This window comes from Lactuca serriola, chromosome 5, assembly GCF_051521515.1.
Source record: "Lactuca serriola cultivar US96UC23 chromosome 5, Lser_US96UC23_V15, whole genome shotgun sequence".
Taxonomy (NCBI): domain Eukaryota; kingdom Viridiplantae; phylum Streptophyta; class Magnoliopsida; order Asterales; family Asteraceae; genus Lactuca; species Lactuca serriola.
This window is the reverse complement of record NC_136412.1, coordinates 173,167,636-173,185,806: the sequence shown is the minus strand read 5'-3', so window position 1 is coordinate 173,185,806 and position 18,171 is coordinate 173,167,636. Positions and strand designations below refer to the sequence as shown.

General features: G+C 40.8%; 1 non-coding gene across 1 annotated transcript; it reads right to left on the bottom strand.

Annotated features, from left to right (window-relative positions):
• Window positions 1-316: 316 nt before the first annotated feature.
• LOC145055943 (small nucleolar RNA R71) lies at window positions 317-423 on the bottom strand. The gene has a single exon (XR_013685487.1). It is a non-coding gene; the product is annotated as a small nucleolar RNA R71 (small nucleolar RNA).
• Window positions 424-18,171: the final 17,748 nt, after the last annotated feature.

Genomic DNA, 18,171 nt, shown 5'->3' with positions numbered 1-18,171 from the left:
TTAAGTACATCCTACGATTCCTACCAATGCCACGTTCGAGTTAAAGGGACATATCCTTACTGCACTTAAGGATATCCCATTTTACGGGAAAGATCACGAGGATGCTTTCAAACACTTAGACGAGGTGAACGATATTGCGGATTATTTTAATACTCCCAATATCCCAAGGGAGACAACATTGCTAAGGATGCTACTAGTTACTTTCAAGGAAGTAGCAAAAGACTAGTTAAAGGCACTCCTACCTGGTACGCTCACCACATGGGCCCAGTTGCGTGAGAGATTCCTAGATCAGTTTTGTCCACCCTCCAAAATCTCTAAACTCAAGAAGGCAATTTCCAACTTTGAGCAAAATCCGGGGAAGTGATTATACGAGGCCTGGGAACGTTACAAGGGGTTGTTAAGGAATTGTCCTCAACATGACCTCAATATTCAGCAGGAGATGTCGATATTCTATGATGGGGTGAATGTCATGACTAGACAACTCCTTGATTCGCAAGGACCACTAACGATGAAGAACCCAAACCAGGCCAAGGAGCTAATTGAAGAGTTTTCAAGTCACTCTCAAGAGTATCACAACCCAGGGCATGATGGAATAAAAGGCAATGGAGGTACACAAAATGAAGAGATGGCTGATGTGAAGGCAAATCTTAACACTATGGATAGGAGATTGACTCAAGTGGACCAATCAATTCATGCAATTCAAGTTGGTTGCGAGAGATGTAGTGTCCCACACTTGACAAAAGATTGCAATATGGATGAATATGGTAACAAGAAAGATCAAGTATGCTACTCAAGTGGGGACAAGTATGAAGAAGATTGGAGAAAACCAAAGAAGGAGTGCCTGCCTTATGAAGAACACAAGAAGAAACAAGAAGATAAATTTAGGAAAACTGGTTGGGGCTTCTACCAAAGAGAGCAACCACCAGTTGAGAAGAAATTAGAATTAGAAACCATGTTGATGAAATTCATGGAAGCCTCAGAAAAAAACATGATGCTACTGACGCTGCAATGGAAGAACAAAAAAGTATAATGAAGAATCATTATGCAATGATGATAGATCAGCAAGCATTAATAAAGAATCAGCAAGCCTCCATCAATAACCTTGAAGTAGATCTTGGTCGACTTACCACTTTGGTTAATGAGAAGATGTTCCCGAAAGATTCTGAAAACAAAACCCAATCTCATGTGATGGCCATAGATATTGAAGAAGAGGCAACTTCTGAGTTCCTAGAAGCCTTAGAAATGGAGCCACAACAACCCGATCCAAAGCCAAAGAAGCCAAAGCTCGAAATTGAAGAAGCTGCTGGATCACCCAGTTCACGTCGTGAGCCCACTATGCTCACGTCGTGGGCTCAGTCTGAACAGAAGAATTTTGTATTTGTTCCAGCTTATGAACCATCTTTTCCATTCCCGTCTAGAACTAATCTCAGTCCACTGGAGAGAGAACATCTGGAGTTTATCAAGCAATTGAAGGGTATTCCTATTAATACTCCCTTTATTGATTCACTTGCAAAAGTTCCAGAATATGCTAAGCTCTTACAAAATTTATTAAACACTCGTTAGCAATTAAAGGAGAATTCTAAAGTGATCCTATGTGAGCGAAGCTCAAAGGCTGTGATGGGGGAAATACCTAAGAAGATGGGGGATCCTGGACGACTCACTCTTCCATGTGAGTTTGGTAATAACATGAAGGTTTATGCTTTAGCCGATTTTGGGGCTAGCATAAATTTGATGCCCTACTCGCTCTATGAAAAGTTAAATATTCAGAAGTTGAAGGATACAAAGATGACTATTCACATGGCGAACCGTTCAGTAACACAGCCCCGGGGCATTGTGGAAGGTATTTTAGAAAAAATTGGGAAATTCGTTTTTCCAATAGACTTTGTGGTATTGGATATGAAAGAAGATCCCAATGTACCAATTATTCTTGGTCACCTGCTACTAAACACTGCTGGAGCTCTTATTGATATTCGGGAGTCTAAGCTCACCTTAAGGGTTGGTAATGAAAAGTAAATTTTTGGGATAGAAGATGGATTTCAAGGGAATCATGCTCAAGAAGAGGTTTTCAACATTGATGAAGACAATGAACTTGAAGAATTAGAGAAGCTCATGGAAGAAGAAATCAAAACAATTCAGCAAGTTAAAAGAACAAAACCAAGAGCATATGTTCCATTTTTAGTTGAAGTCATTTCCTACACGAGTCCAACTTCTTGGGTGAGCAAGGAAGATGATGAGATGACGAGTGATGAAGAGGAGGTTACTTCAAAAGTAGCAAATCTAGTGGTGAAAGAAGAGAAGGATGTTATGGAGTGTAAGGTAGAGACTAAAGGGACCAAATGCAAGCTTGATGAAGACGAGGTCAAAGCTAAAAAGGAAAATTCGAAAAAGGCGTACAAAAGACGAGTTCAATCTTACAAGATGCGTTACAAGGAATAAAAGATCCTAGTGGTGGACTCTTCAGCTGACTCAACATAGGAGGCAAGGAGTCCGGCTCATGACTCCAAGAAAAAGAAGCGCTTCTCGGGAGGCAACCGAGTTTGGTTTGCTATTTTTTCCTTTTCTTTTTAGTTTTTGCATTTTAGTCTTAGAAACATAGATCGTATCATTTAACTCGCTTTATTCATAACTGAACACTGAGTGTGGGGTCCCTAAAAATGAAGTGGTGATAATAAAGAATTTTGTTAATAGACAAACTTGACTCAATAAAAAATTGTCATGCAGGATTAGCGACGTGAATCTTTAAGATTCACGACGTGAGTCCTGAATAAACCGGATAATATATCATTGATGTGTATCAGCCCATTTTCCATTAAACTAATTGGCCCAAGGCTAATCCATTTTTGATGAGGAACGCATGGCCCAACATTAAGCCCAGACAGGACTCACGACGTGAATCCTTAAGGACTCACGACGTGAACATTAAACTTCTCGGGACCACAGATTAAAGGATAAAGAATCAGTTTGACCCCCTTTTTTTATTCCTCACGAAGTGAAACAAGAAATCTTGTCCCCCCTTTGCTCCGATTTTGGCCGACAACACTCAAATTTCATTTTTGCTTACCTAGTACTTCGATCTATGCTAATGATTCTTAATTATTAAGTTTAATTCTTCTCTAATAGTTGAACTTAGGGTTAGGGTTTGTTAGTTAGATGAAATGTCGAAATTATTTTTTAAAATTCCCGTAATAGCCTTGGAATGTTGATGCTTTGTGCTTGGGATTAGTATAGGAGTAAACCACATAAATATTGTGACCTGATTTGCCTCCTGATTTTAGCGATTCTGGTTGCTGAGTTACGAACTCACGATGTGAATAGTGGGACTGGACAACTTCAGCTCTGTTAATTTCCAATTTGTTGGGTTATTTCTTTTGGATATGTTTGTTGTTGTTTTTGCATAAATGGCTCCCAGAAGAGAGATTCCAACTGGAGTAGCGGGTTTACATCCATTCTACAACTTTCCAACAACTACGCCCCGGGATATATATACGCAATGGAACAATCGGTTGGGATGGCTTTACAACCGGGAGTTTGCTATTTCCCCCACTATTCAGTGGGCACGGTTGAGGGAGGTTGGGCTGGTAGATCGGATGTCCCAATATCTTACTAAGATATTTTTGGGGGATGGATATTCATTCACATGCAAGGGCTGGTACAATCTGTTTGCAATCCAAGACCGGGTCTATAAAGAGTTATGCGTGGAATTCTTTTCAACAGTGACATTCCATGAGAATGTCCAAGACCCTACTTTCCCGCAAACTTTGGTTTTTGGTCTAGGAGGGGAATATAGGGAGTGCAGTTTGGTGTAGTTTTCACGAAGAATGGGGTTGTACGAGGCTCATGAGACCATAACTCATGAGTTTGTTTTATTTTTTAGGGAGGCCACACGTGGTTATGCGGATAGGGTTTCAGGACTGAAGTTTTGGAGCAATATTACGGCCGGTGTGTTCAATTCCGGTGTATCATCGGAAAGTAGCATCAAATCACCGATACATCACCTTATCCATCGCCTTATCACATTTTCTATTCACCACAAAAGCCATGGTGATAAGGTTACTAAATTCAATTTGTTCTTTTTGTGGTGCATTTTACAGCCCGGCGTGTGCTGTAACATTCTATATTTCTTGGCCCGCTACATGGCGGAGTATGCAATGATTGCCCGTCCCGATAGCCCTATTTGTGGAGGGCACTTTTTTACGCGTTTGGCCCGGTCTTATGGCCTCATTGTTCCCGGCATCACTCGTTTTTTGACATGCATGGAGGGGAATGAGTTTAGTATGGGGTAATTAGAGACAATGAAGGTGGTCAAGAATTATGGGACACATTGGAGGATTCTTGAGGATAATGATGATGGTGATGAGCAACTGACTGACCAACCTGAACCACAACCAAGGCCGAGGCGCGGGAACGTAAGTGGAAGGGGAGAAAGAGGGCAACTAATGCATCCACCCGCATCCATGGTAGGAGCACCTTTTGGGGGTGATATGGCTGGTTATTTTGACCAGTTATCTTTGAGTGTCAACTGGATTGGGGGCACCATGGAGAACGTGGTTTGACACCATGGGGTGGAGCAACCGCCTCATTTGGGGTATCATTACCCAATTTTCTCGAGGTGGACGGAGTATCGAGGACATGGAGGTGACGGAGCGGGTACTAGAGGGGTGAACGAGGATGATGAGGATGATTGATCGTTTCTTCTAGTTTTACTATTTTAATTTTGTTTGTTTTAGTTTTATTTAGTTTTTATTTTTATTTGTTTGGGATTATAAAACTATTAAGATATTATGTTACTTTTCTCCTTTTTGGTAGTTATTTTTCAGAATTGCTAGGAGCACATACAAAGGATGTCGAGATATGAGTGCATATGTGTTTTCCTGGGAGTGTCTAAAGTCGAGAGTCGAGACCCATAATTTAAATTAAGTGTGGGGTGAGTCAGTCGAGAAGAAAGTTGGAGAGAAGAGTTGAAATTAATAGGGTTAGAAGAGTCTTAATCCATTAAGACATGGGGTTGAATATAAGAATTGAATGAAATGCTGGAAGAAATATATTTATGGAATTCTAGTTTTCACGTCGTGACTCTTTTGTTATTCACCTCGTGAGTTAGTATATGGTGACTTTCAAGAACCCACTCCACATCGAATTCACGTCGTGAATTTTCTAGTTTTCATGTCGTGACTTTGTAATTTTCACAAAAGGAGTCTTATTTTCCATATTCATTATGTGGTTCACCACCATTCTTTTTGGGATTATTATGAAGATAATCATGGCTCATTTTCTCTACCATGCAATGTGGCGTATGCTTTCCCACATTGTTCTGTCCATTTTGCACATTTTTTCTGCACCACATTAATTTGTTGAAGATTGAAGACTTGATTCCATATTTTGCCGGTACATTACTTATATCGCGTCTTTAAGATCCAAGTTTCTATTTCTCAAAGTCTGTATTCAAGATGCACATTCTATCCGCACTTTTGGAGATAATCACGACACTATCTCAGGGGAGTCTGTTCCTTTTTATCCCTTCTCTTAATTTTTATATTATTTTAAGCATACAATGAAGGCATTGTATGAAATAAGTGTGGGGTAGGAGGTAGAAAAAGTAAATTGTTAGATAATTTGGTAAATTTTGAAATTTTTAATAATTAAATCTAGTAATAATAATTTAAACTGTAGTTGCTAGTGTTATATGGGATGATCCGATAAGAGCTCAAATGTTTAGTTGAGCCAATACACGTTATAGTGCATTTGTGGCCTCGCATATTTTAGTGAAATCATGGAAGAAAAACATGACCCTGCTTAATTTGAGGAATGCAAAATGTTTAGCAGCCTGAACCTGAAATGTATCCAGGAAATATATGTCTTAACCAATAAAGGTTGAAGTTAAGTGTCCCTGCTTAAGCATGTAGGTTTTTGAGTGATATAAAAAAATGAGTTATACATGTAAAAAAAGAGAGAAATTACTGAAAAATTCTTGAAGAATTTTGGAGCTATCAAAGTATGAAGATCAAAGATCAAAATTCCAAAGAATGAAAAGTTGAAGATGCCAAAAATCATAAATGTGGTGAATTCAAAGCAATCAAATATCAAATATCAAAGAAGTGAAGAATTCCAAGAGCTCCATTGTGGTATCTAAAGTTGTAATTTCTAGATTATGTATGCTTGGGTAGCTTTACAAAAATATCATGAGGTTATAAAGGTTTATGAGGATGGATTCGGAGGGTTGCATAAAATGAGCATTGTTCGAAAGAAGTGGGTAATTGTTTATGAAGATTGTGAGTATTTAAAGTATGGGGGTACTTTAGTAAAAAAAATTAGACACAAATGCATGCGTTGAGGTCTTGGCAAAACGGCTGAGCTGGAATTGGATTGTTCTATGTGATGTTAGTGATGAAGGTTTGAGTTTAAATAAGTAGATTTGCTTGAGGGCAAGCAAAGCCTAAGTGTGGGGTATATTGATATTGCCATATTTATACATGTTTTTAGGCAATATTTAAGTACATTTTTATATATCTTTTGGTAATTTGCATAAAATAATGGTACTTATAAGGTTAAATTATATTTTGCAGCCAAAAAGAAGACATTTTGAAGAAAAGGGGCTAAAAGCGTTAAAGGATGGAACTTTGGAGGTTGAAGGCTTGAAAGACAAGAAAAACACCCAAAAAGACATACTCACGACGTGAAGAGTTGATGGTTCACGACGTGAATAAAGAGAGATAGAAGATAAGCATCCGGGTGAAGGAATCCTTGCCAATCATGATTACCTCGAGTTCACGAAGTGAGTTTTAAATACTCACGACATGAACGGTGAATTAGAGTAGAATATAAATATCCTTGCCTATTACGATTGGGGAGACTTTTGGCTGGCTTAGAAGGGTTCATGGAGACGAAATTCAGAACAAAAGAAGTCCTAGAAGCTGGTTTTAACACCAAGGAAGAAGAAGTTCACAATTTGGTTTATAAATTGGTACACTTGAACACGTCATTGATTATAGTTTTTGTTTGTTTAGCTATTAGGATGTCTAGCTAAATGTTGCTGCTTCTGTTAGCTAGATGAAGTTGGAACTCATGGTTTTAATACATTAGATTTGACTTTACTTGTTGGTGATACGCTTGTGTTGATTGATTTTACCTAGCATGCTTTAATTAATTGTTTGATTGCTTTAAGTTCTTCTTTTGTCTAATTAAGTGACACAAATCTGCATGAATTTGAATGCCTAATAATATAGTGAATACTAGTTTATTAGAGCTAAGATCAAACCAATCTTAGATAAGTAATTGAATCATTGAACTAAGTTGTGTTAGAGAACTCATATTATGACTGTAATTGAGTTTTGATTAATCAATCTTTCATGGCCCCAATCTTATTTAATAATTGATTTTGTTTTAACTATTGTGTGACCATACATAGATTTACATGTATTGATTAATAATTAGTACATTTAGAACTAAATTAATAATACTTCTTAAATTGGTGACCAAAAGTAATAGTCATAGCTAATGTATAACCATTTAGTGAAAGCGGATTCGAACTAACAGAAGTGTTTTGTTTCTTGATTGAGTTTTTGTTAAAGAATTAAGTTCATCTAAACTTGCAAAATTAGATAAAAACCCCTTTTTAGCTCATTAGTAATTAGGTTAGTTTAGTAGTAAATAAATTAATTAATCAACACCGTTCCTTGTGATCGACACCTGACTTACCAAACTATTCTATAATTCGACTAAGTACACTGACTAGATGCATTTTAGTTAGTTAGTTAGTTCGGTTATAAATATTAAAATTAGTGGGTACTTCCGTGCACATCAGGGGGGTAGCTCACTAAGCCCTTGGGCTTACAGTTTTCAGTTATTATTTCAGGTAATTTAGGAGATCGTGGCAAGGAGAAGGCGTGACCGTACCGCTCCTCATCCTTATGATCTGTTTTTTGGACACTCTGATGAATAATGATTGGAAATCAATTTGTAAACAAACACTATTTGGGTTTTAATTATGATTGGAAAGTTTAAATTTGGCGTAAAATTTATGGATGTTACAAGTTGGTATTAGAGCCTTGGTTTGAGTGAATTGGAGGAACACTCGTGTGAATCAAGTCTCGAATCAGGGGAATTTTCAGAAAATAATTTTTTTAAAACGGTTTTCAAGATAAAGGATGGAGGATGCAGAGGGTATGATCAGCCGGAGCCTGTAAGTAAACCCCATAATACCATACAGTTACTTGCTGTTATGATGTGTTAGAACAACATGCTAGTGCTAGGCTAGGGATCTTCAGGAATCTCATGATAGACTGGCCTGATTATATGATACCAACTAGCCTAGGGTTTCTCGTATACGGAATTGACATCATTACTGTAGTTGTTAGTGTATGCATCACGGTTGTGCGTAATCAAGATCTTATAGCCTGAGAATGTTGGATTCAATCTTCGGATAGGATTGGATATTTGAAAGTCTATTGGGTCCAGTGTTATATGCGACTAGCATGCACTAGCGCTGCAGGGGTTGATGGAAGTTTCATGGATGTGTGAGTTGTGGGAGCAGTGAGGTTAGTTGCGAGGTAGGCAATGCTCCCTAGGAGTGATGGTTGAGCGCATATTATGTTGACGATAGTATTAGGGTGTTGTGGTGATACTTGAGACAAATATGGGTAGGTGTGGAAGGTAGTATGGGCCCGTACTACTGAAAGCATGGGACCCATACACGTAGCAAGGAGGTCACAACCCCTAGGGTATGTGGGTTTTGGTCTCCCGATATTATGTTGTTTATCTGATGTCTTGACTGTATCTTTCACTATGGTGGTGAGGAGACGTTTTGTTGCTGGGTCCAGATCCGGATCAGGGTTAGGGTCGGGAGACGAAAGGTCAGAGGTGCTGGTAGCACCTAAGCCCGTGGTTCAAATAGGGACAGAGGAGTTGGATGCCAGGATCCGGGAGATTCTGCATGATGAGGTCGCTGCGGCCTTTTGAGCGCAGCAGCTGGAGATGTTTGGGTCGATTAAGACCGCGATGGTTGAGTATTTTGATGAGCGATATGCAGCTCTAGCTGAGACAGCGGCCACTGCAGCCACATCGACTGTAACCGCGGCAAGGGTTGGAGGAGGAGCCGACAGGGCTTTCCATTACCGGGACTTCGATAACACGAAGCCCCCGAAGTTTGATGGTACAAAGGATGCGATTAGAGCTATGAGGTGGTTGTCTGATGTGGAGGGTTATTTCTTCACGTGCTCTTGTCCTGCTGACCAGAAGGTCAGGTGTGCCCCGAACCTCTAAGGCTCGGGGCAAAGGCCTGGTGGAGATTGACGACAAGGTCGTATACTAATGATCAGCGAGCTGCTGTTACTTGGGCGCAGTTCCGGGATATGTTCCGCACCCGCTACGTTCCACGCGTTGAGCGGGAATGGCTTGCTCAGGAGTTTTTGACATTGAGGCAGGATATGGAGTTTGTGATGGAGATTACCCGTATGTTCACGGAGAGGGCGATGTTTTGCCCGGAGTTTGCTTTAGAGCAGTCTCAGATGACTTGTTATCTGAGTATGCTCAAGACTGATATTCGGCAGTTTGTGTCTACACAGCGTTGTGATACCCTCCTGGATCTTTAGGAAGCCGCGAGGCAGCGTGAGTTGGAGATAGAGCTGCAGCTGAAGGAGCAGCGTCAGGCATCGGCATAGTCTCAGCCGGCGCCTAAGCAGTCTAAGAACGTTGATACTCATACCGAGGGTCAACAGAGTCGCACGTGTGGAAAGTGTGGCAGGGGTTATTCTGGGGTTTGTCGAGCAGGAGTTGGGTGCGACAATTGTGGCAAGGAGGGGCAACATGCTAGGGACTATCGCCAGTCCGCCCCTACAGCAGATATGAGGATTTTTTATCATTGTCACCAGGTTGGTCATGTGAAGACCAACTGTCCGCAGCTCGCCGCCAAGCCGACGCAGGGTTCCGCACCAACTGCTGTGAGAATTGGGGATGGGAGGACAGTCAAGGTGGAGCCTCTGAAGGCTCAGGGTCGTGCTTTCCATCTCACGATCGAGGAGACCAAGGCAGCACCAAATGTGATTGCTGGTATGTTTCTATTTTCTGTTTCAGTTGTTATATACGTGTTATGCTTATTGGTTATACACGTGTTTAGGTACGTTTTTAGTAAACTCTTTTCCTGCTTTGGTTTTATTCGACTCGGGGGCGAGTCGGTCGTTTGTATCTCAGACTCTCAGTAGAGGGTTTAATGTGCCGGTAGATGATCTTGAGTGTCCGTTGCGGGTTTCGATCGCTAACGATCACGGGGTCTTTGCTTTTTCGATCTACTGGGGATGTGAGTTGGAGATCTTCGAGGTGCCCTTCCCGATAGATTTGATTCCTAATCCCATGGGGGGGAGTGTGTGTGATCATAGGAATGGATTGGCTCAATCGATTTGGCGCCATGATCGACTGTGAAGAACAGCGAGTGGTGGTTCGAACCCCAAGTGGGGGAGAACTGGTGGTATATGGCGAGGGCACCAGGATAGGATCAGGGTTTTGTTCGGCGGCCAGGGCTCGACAATATATTCAGTATGGGTGTGCCGGTTATTTAGCATACGTGCTGGATACGCGGGCTAGGGATCATCCCTCGGTTTCGGAGGTCCCAGTACTTAGAGAGTTTGCTGACGTGTTTCCGGTGGAGTTACTCGGAGTGCCTTCGGAGAGGCAGGTTGAGTTCAGGATTGACCTAGTGCCAGGTGCGGCCCCTATCGCTAGGGCGCCATACCGTTTGGCACCACCTGAGATACAGGAGCTATCATCTCAGTTGCAGGAGCTGCTGGGTAAGCAGTTTGTTCTTCTGAGTAGTTCACCCTGGGGAGCACCGATCCTTTTCGTCAGGAAGAAGGACGGTTCGCACAGGATGTGTACTGACTATAGGGAGTTGAATAAGTTAATGGTGAAGAACTGTTATCCACTCCCGAGGATAGATGATCTGTTTGATCATCTACAGGGTGCATCTTGGTTTTCCAAGATCGATTTGAGATCTAGATATCACCAGGTTCGGGTAAGGGAGGAAGACATGGAGAAGACTGGGTTTCAGACTCGTTATGGTCATTAAGAGTTCGTGGTGATGCCGTTTGGGCTCACCAATGCTCTGACAGTATTTATGGATTTGATGAACCGACTCTGCAGACCGATGCTCGATCGCTCGGTTATTGTGTTCATAGATGATATCTTGGTATATTCCAAGACCCGAGAGCAGCACGAGGAGCATCTCAGGGAGCTCCTGGAGGTTTTGCGGCGAGAACGGCTGTATGCCAAGTTCTCTAAGTGTGAGTTTTGGTTATGAGAGGTCCAGTTCCTCGGACATCTCGTTAACCAGGAGGACATTTTGGTCGATCCGGTCAAGGTGGAAGCGGTTATGTAGTGGGAGACTCTGAAATCTCCCTCAGACATCAGGAGTTTCTTGGGTTTAGCAGGGTACTATCGGAGATTTATTCGAGATTTCTCCAAGATTTCAGTACCCCTCACTCGTCTTACGAGGAAGGGGTGGATTTCCCGTAGGGCCCTGAGCAGTAGAGGGCGTTTGAGAGCCTCCGACAGTGTTTATGTGAGGCGACGGTGTTGACACTCCCCGATGGAGTCGAGGATTTTGTAGTATTTTGTGATGCATCTATCTCAGGTTTGGGGGGCAGTCCTCATGCAGAGGGGACGAGTGATAGCTTTTGCATCGTGACAGCTGAAGCCGCATGAGACTAGATACCCTACGCACGATCTTGAGTTAGGAGCGGTGGTTTTTGCTCTCAAGATTTGGAGGCATTATCTGTATGGTGTCCGTTGCACTATATATACGGATCACAAGAGTTTGAGACACATCATGGATCAGCCGAACCTGAACATGAGGCAGTACAGGTGGCTGGATGTGGTCAAGGACTACGATTGTGAGATCCTTTACCATCCTGGTAAAGCGAATGTGGTTGCGGATGCTTTAAGCCGCAAGTCAGTTGGGTCTTCTACCCCAGCAAGGTGTATGAGGATAGCGGTGGATTCCCCACTGGTGACCTTGATTAGAGATGCTTAGGTTAAGGGTATGAGATCGGAGAACTGGAAGTTGGAGAGAATTAAGGGCGAGAGCGCCCTGTTTGTTCAGGATAGCAACGGGTTGTTGACCCGATACGGTCGGGTTTGGGTTCCGATGTCCGGAGGGGTTCGGCAGACAGTGATGGAGGAGGCTCATAAGTCTCACTTTTCTATTCATCTGGGGGCCACCAAGATGTATCGTGATTTGAGTTTGAGTTATTGGTGGCCCGGAATGAAGCGAGAAATCGTTGGGTATGTTAAGAGGTGCTTGACATGTAGGATGGTTAAGGCCGAGCATCAGAGGCCGCATGGTAAGCTGCAGCCTCTAGAAATTCCCATGTGGAAATGGGAGCAGATCACGATGGATTTCATTACGAAGATGCCAAGGACGGCGAAGGGGTTTGATGCTATATGGGTCATCATAGATAGGTTGACCAAGAGTGCCCATTTCTTGGCCATACGGGAGAGTTTGTCGACTGAGAAATTGGCCGACATGTATGTCAGTGAGATTGTCTCTCGCCATGGGGTTCCAGTTTCTATCGTTTCTGATCGGGGTGTCAGGTTTACTTCCCGTTTTTGGTAGAAGTTCCATGAGGAACTGGGTACGCGATTGCATTTTAGTACAACATTCCATCCGCAGACCGATGGGCAGAGTGAGCGGATCATCCAGACCCTCGAGGATATGTTGGGGACGTGCGTCATTGACTTTGATGGGATTTGGGATTCCCACCTACCGCTTGCAGAGTTCGCCTACAACAATAGCTATCATTCCAATATTGGCGCTTTGCCTTTCGATTTGTTCTATGGTCAGAAGTGTAGAACCCCAGTCTGCTGGGGTGAGATTGGACACAAGGTGATGGGGCGGACAGAGGTAGTTCTGCAAACTACCGAAAAGATACAGCAGATTAGACAGCATTTGCAGACCGCTCAGAGTCGGCAGAAGAGCTATGCTAACAGACGCCGATCTGAGTTGGAATTTCAGGTGGGTGACATGGTACTTCTGAACGTCTCACCTTGGAAGGGTGTGATTCACTTCAGGAAGAAAGGGAAATTGGGTCCCCGTTATATTGGGCCATTCAGGATCATTGCCAGGGCTGGCAAGGTGGCTTATAGGCTCGAGCTCCCAGAGGAGCTTAGCCGGATCCACAGCACGTTCCATGTTTCACAGTTACGAAAGTGCATTATGGAGCAGGAGGCAGTAGTATCATTGGACGACATTCAGGTCGATGAGCGCCTGAATTATGTGGAGAGGCCGGTTGCCATTTTGGAAAGGAAGAAGAAGATTCTTCGGAACAAGGAAATACCTTTGGTGAAGGTGCAGTGGGAACGCCGGAGGGGATCCGAGTGGACATGAGAGCCGGAGGCAGAGATGCGCGAGCATTACCCGACATTGTTTATTTCAAGGGACATCGAGGGCGATGTCTAGTTCAAGTGGGGGAGAATTGTAACGCCCCGATTCTCAGGTATGGATTTAAATAAAAGGTTCTTTGGTTTTAAGTCCTACTCGACGAGTTGGTTGCCCTACTCGTCGAGTAGCAGTGGGGTGGGATCGCGTGTTAAGTGACCTACTTGCCGAGTCCAGGGAGGGACTCGACGAGTAGGAGCTGGCAGAGGAAACCCTAAATCTTGGGGTTTTGCACCCTATTTAAGGAGGCCTAAGCCTCCTTTGGCCTCTCTATAGTCTTTGACAGCTCAGTGAAACCCAAATTCATGTGGTACTCTTTTTGGTGTGTTTTAAGTCTTGGAAAGAAGGTTGGCTAGGAGGGAAAATCTTGAAGAGCAAAGGAGTTGAAGCAAGGAAGGTGTGGGAAACAGAACTTGCCTCAGCTAACATCTTTTGGAGGTATCAAGTTGCAATCTTCACTCCTCTTTTTCTTCTACATCTCTTTGTGGTTGAGTTTTAGAGTTTTATGGATTTTTGGAGTCATGTTGGTGAGCTATGGGCTAGAACTGAATTTGTAACTTCAGATATGGACCCTTCTCAAGATCTAGAATCATAAAGTTTCTATTTTGGTAGTGGATGAGGCCCTCCTTGTGCATGAAACCCGATTAAGAGCTTAGATTTGGCATTAAGAGCCTTTTAGTCATGCATGCACGTAAAGTCTGCAACTTTACGTGAAAAGCATGACCTAGAAGCTTGGATGTGTAATTTGGAGCCATTACATGGCTTAAATGAGTCTGTATGGCTTAAGGACTGAAGAAACTCGGCGAGTCGCAAGGCTAACTCCGCGAGTCATATGAAGATAGCCATTGAACTAGACGAGTTGGATGAAAAACTCGGTGAGTCCGATGAAGACTGCCATAGACTCGACGAGTTGTATGAACAACTCAGCGAGTCAGATGAGTTTTCCCTAAGTTATGAATGCGTGTGAATCTGTCGTGTTGCAAGAAGGAAACTTGACGGGTGGCCTTAGGGTTTCGATCGAAAATCGTAGGAACTCAACGAGTCACCCCGGTGACTCGGCGTGTGGGAAAGAACTTAACATAACTCGGCGAGTTAAGGTCAACATGGACTGTTGACCTTGACTGAGGACTTTGACTTTGACCAGGGGCTGACTAGTTGGTTTATGGAGTACCTTGTGAGGTTGAGGACTTATGAGTATGCTCGTACTATGGTAATAGGTAGTGGAGTCTTTGGCGAGTGATCCGAGAGTTGGGATTTATCTACCGAGTCGACATTTGGTGGTGAGTTACCCTCACTGTATCAAAAGGGTCTAAGGCACCAAGGCCGACCCTTTAGCTATTATGGTTATGATATGATGTATGCGATTATGATCTGATAGATCGAAATCAGGATAGACAGTATGTTATGTTTTATGATCCTTAGGGATTGGTATGTTAGTGGCCTGCTAGGCCTGTGCTCTAGTTATGAGAGATCGCTATGATTGATGATCCGTAAGATAAATATATTTGATGTCTGCATATGCCATTATATGTTAGTTAAGCGCACATGATTATTTGTTTGTTGGTTGGGTTCAGGCAATCCTTCTTTGTGTTGAAGGCCAACATACCCTATGAGCGGTCCGGGAAGACCGTAGGCCCACGTGGCAGTCCATTCATGCCGAAGGCTCAGTATAGATGCAGTTAGACTATAGGCTCTATAGCGCGGTCCATTTGGGCTGATGGCCAGTATCCATTTTGATTGATTAATTATTACTGATATGATATTATCAGTGTGGTATTGGTATTTTGGGGGTAACTCACTAAGCCCTTGGGCTTACAGTTTTCAGTTATTGTTTCAAGTACTTTAGGAGATCGTGGCAAGGCGAAGGCGTGACCGTACCACTCCTCATCCTTATGATCTGTTTTTGGGACACTCTGATGAATAATGATTGGAAAACAATTTGTAAACAAACAATATTTGGGTTTAAATTATGATTGGAAAGTTAAAATTTGGCTTAAAATTTATGGATGTTACAGAATGATAGTGGATACAGTGTTGAAATTTCCTTTTTTAAGGCCGGAAACTAGACGGAGCACCATCTTTGTTTCTGACATTGGCGAGCTGATCTGAAAGATTTTTTAGACGAGCATAGTAATTGGACACGCTGGAGAACACGGAGAGGTGAGTGTTATTAAACTATTCTTCGAGATAAACAACCCTGGTAATTCTGTTGTCTTGGAAAATTTTTGAAGACGGTTCCAAAGTTGACGAGCGATTGTTCCAGGTATCATGATCGATTGGAGCAAATCAATGGATATGGTGCTGTAAATCCATGATTTAACAATAGCATCAAGACAATTCCATGTTTCTTCGTTGATGCCTACTGGTCACAGAGTGTTCGGATCAATGTGATCAAGAAGATTGTAAGCACACGTGGATTTGAAACAGTTCAACCCACAAAGCATATCGATTGTCGGTTTGATTCAAAATGAGAGGGACAACATTCTTAATGTTAGTGACAGTGAATGTTGGGTGGAATGGTGTCTTGCCGGAATCGAAAGATTCTCCTGGTGCTACCATGTTTGATGAGAAGGATGTTCAAGAAGAAGAGGGCAGGGATGGCTAGGGCTAGGGCAAGGCTCTGATACCATAAAGAATGGTATTCTTGATTCATTCTTCTCATTATACAAAATCAATTATAAATACAAAACCATTCCTGTAAATAAGGAAAGGATATACATTGTAAAGGGTAAAATCAAATACAAAAATATATAATGTATATATTGTCTAAGAACTTTGATCGTTGACTTTTTGACCTTGTTGATTTTTGGTCAAATTGCTAGTTCTAAAGTGTATACTAAGGTGTGACCTTGTGTAATTCGATAGGTGGGTTGTAACACCTATTTCATGACGTTGAGCTGGGATTTGTATGACTTTGTGAGAGAGGTGAGTCTTCTCATTATACCGTGTAGGATGCTAGATGTCTTTGTGACTCTTGCATGTATGTCGGGCAGTCCCGTTTGTATGTTGGGTAGGACCTATTTGTATGCTACAAGGGGCCCGTTATGATGGGTGGGGCCAAATATGTGGACGGTCCCTGATGTTATGTATGATAGGTGTTATTTTGATGAACTCACTAAACTTTGTGCTTACGGTTTTGTGGTTTAAACATTTTAGGTACTTCTGGTTCCAAAGGGAAAGGTCCGACGTGATCGCGTAGCATCCCCTTGATTTTTATTCTTCATTGTTATTTGGATTTACTCTAATGTTGAATATATTTATAATGTGGTTGGTTTTGGAACATGTGGTTGTATCTTTTTGGGTGTTTTGAAAATGAAAATTTAACGGTATTTTTGGCTCGTTACAACCATAATGCAAATGAAATGAAAGTATGTTATTATTTATTTGACTTTGTCCTTTCTAGTTGTGGAATTTACTTGTAGATGCTTAGGAGAGAAGTTTATGATTATGATATGTTATGAACTAGTTGTGAGACCCATGTATTACATGAATTAATTTAAAAAAATTAACTCTGAAAGTCTAAGCAATTGAGAACTATGAATTTATAAGAAAATAAGAAATATAATGAATTATTAAGATGGAAATGCTTTTTATCTTTTAAATTTAAACAAATAATTTAAATAAATAAACAAAAGAAACTAATAAACTTTAATTTAAAAATTTTGAAATTAATAATAAGTTTGTTAATGAAATTGATATCCATTTATTACTATAATAGTTGTGAGACCCATGTGATACATGAGTTTATTCAAAAAATAAATAACTATGAAAATCGAAAAGTTTAGAAAATTTGAATTTATAAAAAAACATTTAATTATTAAAATGGAAGTATTTATTTATCTTTTAAATTTATATAAATAATTTAAATAAATAAACAACCAAAACAATTGGTTTGAATTTAGAAATATACAAATTATAAGGAAAGTTACATTATTTAATTGAATACGCATTTATTATATATTTATTATATTAAAGTACTATATGGAATTATATAAAATGAAAAACCCCAAGATGACATGTTGATATAATTTAATCTAAAATTACCACAAAATAAAATGTGACATAATGCATTAGAAGATGACATGTGACAACATCATTCTTATTTATTAGGGTAAATTTATTGTAATTATGATATTAAAATATTATATGAAATTTAATAAAATAAGAAAACCCATAAAATGACATGTGAATAAAAAACTAATTCAAAATAACCACAAATTAACATTTGTCAAATTGAAGGAGAACATGTCATGTGGCAAGAAAGTTCTTTATTTATTAGGGATGATTAGTTATTACTTTTTTAATTTGGATTTTGTATTGGGTTTATATCTTTTTTTTATAATTATTTAAGAAGTTTAGTCAATTATTTTATAAAAAATAAGAAAGAAAGGAATAGTCATTTTTATCATTTTGCATAACAATTCAGATGTTTCAACCAAACAACATTTTAAAATTCAAATCTTCAAAATTCATAATCTCTTAGAAATTCAAATCTTTTATAAATTCACATCTTACAAATTCAGATCTTGCCAATGAGCCCTAACTATGGTGTAAGTTATTTTCAAAGATCGTTGCTAGTTGGTTACTCAAAAACAATGTAACCATTATTAGTTTTAAAAGTCTAATAATCACTACGGAACCAGCTAATTAATTCATTCCATCAGCATTAACCAAGAAATTGTAAAAGTCAATCGGTTAAATGGCATAATTAAGGAACAAGTATTTGTCGGATTTTATTATAAAAGCAT